Source organism: Protopterus annectens, chromosome 3.part0 (genome assembly GCF_019279795.1).
Source record: "Protopterus annectens isolate FY-2018-M chromosome 3.part0, PAN1.0, whole genome shotgun sequence".
Classification (NCBI taxonomy): Eukaryota; Metazoa; Chordata; order Ceratodontiformes; family Protopteridae; genus Protopterus; species Protopterus annectens.
Window position 1 is genome coordinate 1,111,503,383 of NC_056731.1, and position 8,196 is coordinate 1,111,511,578.

Sequence of the window (8,196 nt, forward strand, 5' to 3'; positions counted from 1 at the left end):
TAAAAAGATGAAGTGATGACTTACAACTGTGTCAATATTAGGATTATGAAGAAATGCTTGATTAAGCATTAATTAAAAGATATACATAATTCAGTGACTGCACACAGTTTAAATTAAATACAGCTATAATGTATCATGCATTCAGAGTGCAGAATGCCAGCCTTTAAACAGCAATTTGTGTTAATGAGAGCTAATCTTGGAAGCCAAAGAACCACTAGTGTTATAAACTAATCTCTTTAAATCTGTATAATCTGAACAGGCTCTTGGGACCCAGTTTAGTGTCCTACATGAGAAATACTGAGATAATGAACACTGTTCCCCAGTAGTTTCTAAGTCACTTATAAATAAATAAAACAAGAGGAAGTATTTTGAGATAAAACAAATATCTTGTCTTTATGGTAGGTAAAAAGGAAAACTCTGTTAGCACCCAAGTAAATAAAATGATTATTAGCAATGAATGAGAAATTATTCCTGTATAGAGAACTGAACAGCCAAGCCTTCTTGATCAGAATTCAAAAGGGCTGCCAGCTAAAAGTTCCCTTGAGTTAGTTGCAATGTACGTGGGGTATGTAAAAAAAACTTATCACGGATTCCTAATTAAATCTAGATATCTGTAATCATTGTAGAAGTAAAGCATAAAACAGTATGCACACTGAGAATTTTGAACAGTGTTTATGGCAACTGGGGAGAAATAACCAAGTAATGGGACCCTGTAATGGCTGTGTGGGGCTCTGGCTCTGTGGGTGGAGGGGGTGGGGGCTGCATGGGCGGGGCTCTGGGTTTGCACCACCCTGCAAAAAATCCTGCAGGCTGCCTTGCCAGGAGCTCCACATTTTGAGTGGCATAGCTGTCATACTTGCATTCTCCCCATCAAAGACCGAAGATAGGAGTGTAGGGCTACTAGCCCACCAGGGAATTAAATTTGTTTTTCAAAACAGAGGACTGCTAGCCATGATTTTGGAGTATGCCTTACATTAAACCAAACTGTATGTGAGCATGGTTATAGACTCTCCCTCTTCTGAAATCTAAATAACTGCTCCTATATTTGGAATTGAGTACTTCAGGTGTTCTGTTTTTCCACAAAATACTGTTTTCAGAACTTAGTCCACAGACATGTGGAAATTTTGGCTTGCCGTGAAGCTCTTTAAGTTTGAACAATTTTCATTCCAGCATCTATACTGTTGTGTATCACGCATACACATTACTCTCTGCTATCATTGCAGTGAAACATGCACCAAAGAATGGTTTAGAAATAGCATATGCTGCTGTTAAAGCAGAATGTTTTCAAAACTAGGCTTTAGGGTATGTTCACTTTTTGCAGCATCTTTAACAACTATTTTCATTCCCCAGTATATTTCTGTTCTTACAGTAGTGTACTTTCTTCACCAACACTATATAGTTTGATTGTGTCTATGGTAAGAGGTTATATCCAACTTCAAAGGTTTGTTACATACACTTGCCTTAGAACATAGCTAATACACGTTGTCAGCAGAACTAGACACACAAATACAGAAGTAAAAGCTGGAACGTTCTGTGATTACTTTAGTTACAAGTTAGTATCATGTGATTAGAGCACTGATGATTATTTCACTTTATGTCTAGACTGGAAATTCAAGAATGCTGTGAAAAATGTCCATCAGATAATCACCCACAGAGATATGCATGCCTGGACTAGTAAACATCACAAGTTCCACTGACTGTGTTACTAACCGCTTTGCTGTCTGAAGTTGTATTGTGCTTGTTTCTGTGTAGGTAGTTTTATTATTACTCCCATGTGCTTTCACATCCTACAGCTGGAGAGCTTCTGCACTTTCAGTATACTTTGTCCTGTAGATGAAGGCAAGTGGGTATCTATTAGATAGGAGTGTGGATATTCGTAACTCTCAGATGTACCTCATTACAAGGGGCAGTCCTCTTTTGAGTCTTAAACAGTCCATGTTCCTTGCAGTTCCACATTCATAGGGTTTTTCACACATTCAGTGTTGAGTATTTTTTTAATGAATATCCATGGTAAATAGTAATTCATCAAAAGAACTTTTTACAAGCATAAGGCAATATATTTTAACCATCCTGTAAGCTTGCTAGATGAAATTGTTAGTAAGCTTGTTACTAAGCGATCCACATTTGGCCATTTTATTCCACAGTTTGGGTTCGTGAAGGGCCGATCTTGTCTCCTGAACCCGGTTGACTTCGAATCGGTCACCCGAGCTGTGGACGAGGGTAAGGCGGTCCACACAGCCTATCTGCACCTTGCCAAGGCCTTCGACACCATCCCCCACTCTGGAATCGTATATAAACTTACTTAGCTGGGCATAAATCCCTACGTCACTCGATGGGTTGCCAACTGGCTTACTGACAGAACCCAGACTGTAAAAGTAGCAGACTCCAAATCCAGCTCCAGACAAGGTGACAAGTGGAGTACCTCAGGGTTCAGTTCTGGGACTGCTCTTGTTTGGCATCTACTTCTCTGAAGTACAGGCCAACACTAAAGGACTCTGGCTAACAAAGTTTGCAGATGACTGCAAACTGGGAGCCATTACACAAACTATGTGGATATTCTACAAAAGGGCCTTACAGAAACAGATGCTTTGTGCCAGAGCCATGGGCTAAAGCTTAATGTCAAGAAATGTATAGTTATCCTCTTTGGGAAAAACCATGTACCCATGAATTACCACATAGGTGGCAGTACACTAAACACCGAAAGTGTGATGAGAGACTTAGGGACACAGATGGACAGTGGTCTCACCTTCGATAACTCACCTTCGATAACCACATCGCCGCAACAGTCAGGAAATCCTTCTATGTGGCACACCTTATCACTAAGGGCTTTTCATCCAGAAAAAAGGAGGTCATTGTCCCACTGTACTCATCCCTCATTAGACCCACTATGGAGTACAACGCCCCATTTGGTATGTACCTCACAAGACCTCTGCAACAGCTGGAAAGGCCACAGAAATACCTCACTAAAAGAATCACAGGCCTAAAGTAGATGCCCTATGCTGACAGTCTAAAAAAAAACTCCAGCTATACTCTGTGGCATATCATCTACTCGGAAGCGATCTCTGCTTAACATACAAGGCCATGTCAAACCCTGAGCTGTTGGACATGCTCCACTTAAAGAAATCCCAATCCCTCAGAGCCACACACTCCAGGGATCTAAACCTTGTCATCACAATGAACAAAACATGCGGGAGGAATAGGTTCCTGTCCTAGAGACTCACCGTACTTTGGAATAGACTGCCCATACATGTCAAGCAGAGCGCCTCCTTGGCCCGCTTCAGAAGGAACCTTGACGATTGGATGGTAGATTGGAAATTCACCCTGGGAATCACGTCAGTCACCCTGCTAGACAGGGGTCCAGGGAAGTAAATATTGTGGGAAGAAATATTCAGGGAATTGTTATGGCTAGGCTTGTATAGGCCCTTGGGCCGATAGCCTAGTATCAACCTATGAACAAATTGAGTGTTAGTGTTTCACATTTTGCAGATGAAAGGTTCACAGCTATTTGGATATTGTCTTCCCTTGTCCATTAAACATGGTATGTGTAATGTGACCAAATGTAACATTACATTCAAGTGTGTGTGTGTGTGTGTGTGTGTGTGTGTGTCTATATTTGTCTATATCAGTATATTTATCCACCTGTCTCTCTCTGTCTCTCTGTATGTGTAAAATGCATGTGATGTATACATGTGTGAACACACACACACCCATACATATTCTAAGCAGCATAGAGTAGTCTGATGAGGAATCCTGCACTGTGCCACATTCCAGAATGAAAATCAGACCTTCGAGAGTAATTAAAAAAAAAAAAAAAAGAACTTGTAGGTAACTGAGGTGCTCATGAAATACAGTGGACCAGTGCTGAAATGCTGCATCCCCACTTTCACAGTGGAAATAGTTCTGCAAACATTATATTTTGTATAGCCCAAATGATCACAGAACTAATTCCGCAGTACAAGCAGAGCTGCACTGAGGCAAGCATTATGTGAGGTTGGGGGTAGGACAAAAGTGTGCTGTGGGGAAATTTGTGAATCATCTTGTTAGCCTTCTAGCAAAGAAGGTTCAAAAACTACACTTAAGTAACATAGTGCCAAAGCATGATGCTGCCAAAGCATGATGCCGCTGTCCATGAGAGTATAAAGATGCATGCATGAGAGAGATTTCTCTGTTACTAATGCTGCACATCTACTGTATGTGCTACTCTATGGATGACTTGTGACTTAAACAGTGTGTTAGAGTTTCAGTACCTGTTGCTGAGATAAGGCTACACTATAGACCTGCTCTGGATTTCTGTGCCCCAATATGATGTCATACTGTGAGGCAGAGCTGGGATTTAGGAGTGAAGTAGCACTGCATGGTGGAAAAGGAGCTCCACAATACTATCCTAATTTTGTTATATTCTGGCCATGTATGCAAACCAGTAGCATGACAGATAACACAGTTACATGAAATGCAGTGATCGATACTTTAAGCATATTTTTTATGTAGGGTATCACATACAAATCTTGGTCAAGCAACCATTCAGAGGCCTGTAGAATCAAAATCTAGGATGAGCAGAAATATACAAGCTGTCAGTTCTAAGCTGACTAATCAATCCTCACAACTAGACAAGTCTGTCAAAACATTACACTCCAAGAACCTATGCTGTCAGGTACCAGTCTTCACCATTACATCTCCAAAATTTGCCATCTACCTGACTAAAATTTATTGGAGTCTGCTTTGGGTATAAAAGTACCTACGCAAACACTTGCAGGCAAAAATCCTACATCTTCTAGATTTTGTTGCATATTTAGGAGCCATACATGCAACATTCTTTTGTTTCTTTGTGAATTTCTTATTTAAACTCTCATCCCAATCTTTTTTAACCACTCTGATTCCTGTAGTTATTGTGCAGTGTTTTATATGCCCCATCAATTATCTATTTTAACAACAGCTTCTGGTCTAAATTCGCCTAAAAACTCAACCAGTGCATGTCTAATGTCACTCCCTGATAATGAAAGCGATATCTAGCCTGCAGTCCAAATGTCTTCTTGGCCTCTTCCCATACCTGCCACATTTCAGTCTCTAATTATTTGTTCCCAGTACATTGGTTCAGTTACCAGTTTCCTCCATTACTTTCCAGCCCCCCTCTTGCCTAGTCTCTGTATCCCTTACTTAAAGTTATCAGCAGAATCTTTTGTCCACTCCAGTGTTGGCTTCGTTCTAGATATACTTTTTGCTGCTTTGAGTATAGTATTCTGTATGACTGTTGTTCACCTTAAGGATCTGTATCCAGAATCCTACTCTCTCCTTATTTCCTGAATTCCCTCCTGCTTCACCTTTATCCCTTTACAGTTGATCTTTATGCTTATAGATGTAACTAAGGAATGCCTTATGGTTGTCCCTAGTTGAGGAAGCTGATTTGGATTTTTAGTTTGCTTTGGAGGACTTCACAAGAAGTCTTATTTGCTTGTTTAAGCTGAGGAGGGAGTGTTTCCAGTTTGGGGCCTGCTCCCTCTTACACTCTTACAGCAATTTCTTATTATTGTAAAGCCTGTTAATGGCAGTTGTCCACCAGGCAAGTTTTTTTTTTTTTTTTTTTGAGGAGCTAGTTTTGGTCCTATCAGGTATGACCGAGTGAATGCATTTATACAGGTGTTTGTATAAAGGATTGGTGTAGAACTCTGCATAGTTGCCATTTCCATCTTGGGGGGGGGGGGGTTGCAGTGAAGCTATTTATACCATCCTGTAGCAGGTTATAATCTGCTTTGGAGAAGTTTATTTGCTGCTGGGTGGGAGGGTGTCAGATGTGATCATTTACTTCGGAGAATGATTTGTGGTCAGATCTCATGAGGGAAGACCTCACAGTGGGGGTGCCACAGTGATCCCCATATTGGTAAGCACCAGTTCCAGGATGTAGGCACCCACAGCATGCGTATCCTATTTTTAAGGCAGTAGGAATGCATGCTTTCAAATGTAAATTCTGCATGTGGCTGTGCAGTGCCGATGCACTTTGAGGATTTGCAGCTGCACATGTATGTTAGAACTACCATTGTAGACAGGATCAATGCCTGCAGTACCATTGCTGATATACAGGTGAAGCTGTGGTTGACTGATGGTTTCAGGTCTGCTGAGAGGATGTAAAACAGCTTTGGCTTTGGTCAGACTGTGCAAGGAGTGGGCAATGAGGGTCATTAACATAGAATATTTCTGAATGTCATTTATTGAGTATATACCACATTTGCTCCTTTGGCTTGGGAAATGAGTAAGATGTATTTCTTGTGTTCTGCTCTGTATGATGAACATAGTAGTAAGACTATAATTATGATTCAGGGTAGCCTTACTGCACCTTGAAGGCTCTCCCTTAAAGTAAGCAGACTCCCTTAAAGTAAGCAGACTGTATGATATGATTCAGAAAGCTAAGTCGTCTTTTTTTTTTTTTTTTACTGTGTGTCTCAACTTGAGATATTTACACGTAAACGTGAAAGTGTTTTTAAAGGGGAAGTTAGCTGTCGGGCACCACTGCACGAAGGCTGAATGTTCTAATTATAAGATCACTGTACCTTTAGTGAAAGGGAACTAGTCCATGACATAGCAGCACTGAATGTAGCACATATTCCTCCTAAGTGCACTTTAAATTATTGCAGTTCCATGGATTTCATTTAAGATGCTCAGACCATCAAAACGCACAGAACTGAGTTTACTAGTCAGTGTTCAGAGGCTACCCCTGGAAAGAAACCCTTGAGAGTACCAATCCGACATGGCTTACATGGACGTCTGGATAAGTATAACAATGTTCACAAGGATTGGGTGTACTGCTTTCAAACTCTGTTCAGAACTGGGTGTACTGCTTTCAAACTCTGGTAAAAAAAAAATAAATAAATATGAAGCAGTTAGTCGTACTGGCAATAAAGGACTTGGAAATCCATCTAATGTGTAGTAGTGTTTAGTGACTAACTGTTTTTGTATAAAAACACAGATCTTGCTAGGAAAAAGAACTAAATCTTGACAGTCATTCTGACAGTGCATGTGTGTAAATGTCTTTGTGGTTCATATAAATCAGTTCATGTGTAAGCAGAACATGTCGCTGATTCATTGTATCATCTCGCTGTTAAACCTTTCTTTGGCCAGTGGATCTCCTTCCCTCTGTCCAGGAGAACACTTCCCAGAAAAAGCAAGCAAAAGGGATGGGGACTGAAATGTGGTATGCAAATCATTCTTTCTGAAAACCTGACAGGCCGTGATGCCCATCAGCTTGCCTATGTGCACAATGTCTCCTGCTGGTAACTCTCTCTCTCTCTCTCTCTCTCTCTCTCTCTCTCTCTCTCTCTGTCTTTCCTTGCTAGACAAGGCCAACAGGACAGCCTACTGTAGGCTTGTGTTTCTGTTAGGATGTGACGTCAGGCAATGTAGATTTTAAGAAATAACTGCTCTATGGGAAATTATAGTGCACCAGAGTTTATTTACTGGATAATACTAGACTTCTGAACTCTGCCTGTTGCCATACAAGTGTGTGCTGTGATCATATATTTACGAAGAAATTAGAAGTAGCACCATGTTTGTAAAGTAAGGTACAGACATACATCTGCCATGATATAAATGAGTAACTCATACTTACCTGGCAGGGGAGAGACCACGATCAAGAAGGTGGTTCTCCCAGGGCGAGGCTCCTCCATTGCACTTCGGAGGGGTTGACCCCTGTGATTTCCCCAAATGCGGGAAACTCAACTGCATAATTTATGGTAGTGGGGGACTGCGTTCGCGCTGTCCCCTGATTTAACTGGTTAAGAAAGACTTATGGAAGGCAGTTGTGTAATCATCTAAGTACACAGCTCTTGTGTTCCTAATGTTATAAAAGTTATCTTTATCTTACAAGAGAAAGACCTGGCAGTTTTCAGTGATAAAGATTAAAAACAGGCATTAAAAACTAGTTGATCCGTGGCATTATTTAGTGGTGATGCAAAAAGAGAACATTATTTCTGATGAAAAAAAGGAAAAATAAAAACTTTTATAGAAGCTGTTCAGTGCTGAGACAAGCTGCATTAAAAACAAGCTTAGCAGTGACATTATTCGGTGGTGATGCAAAAAAACAATATTTCTGATGGAAAAAAGGAAAAATAAATAACTTTACAAAAGCTATTTAGTACTCTGACAAGTTAACCAGTTGAAAGCTCTGGTAAGTATCAAATAAGATCAAATAAGCAGTTTGCCTAGCCT

At 40.5% G+C, this 8,196-nt stretch overlaps 1 non-coding gene across 1 annotated transcript; it reads left to right on the forward strand.

The window, feature by feature from the left end:
- The first annotated feature begins 7,589 nt into the window (after positions 1–7,589).
- Positions 7,590–7,753, forward strand: LOC122797368. Its single transcript, XR_006364090.1, has one exon. It is a non-coding gene; the product is annotated as a U1 spliceosomal RNA (small nuclear RNA).
- Positions 7,754–8,196: the final 443 nt, after the last annotated feature.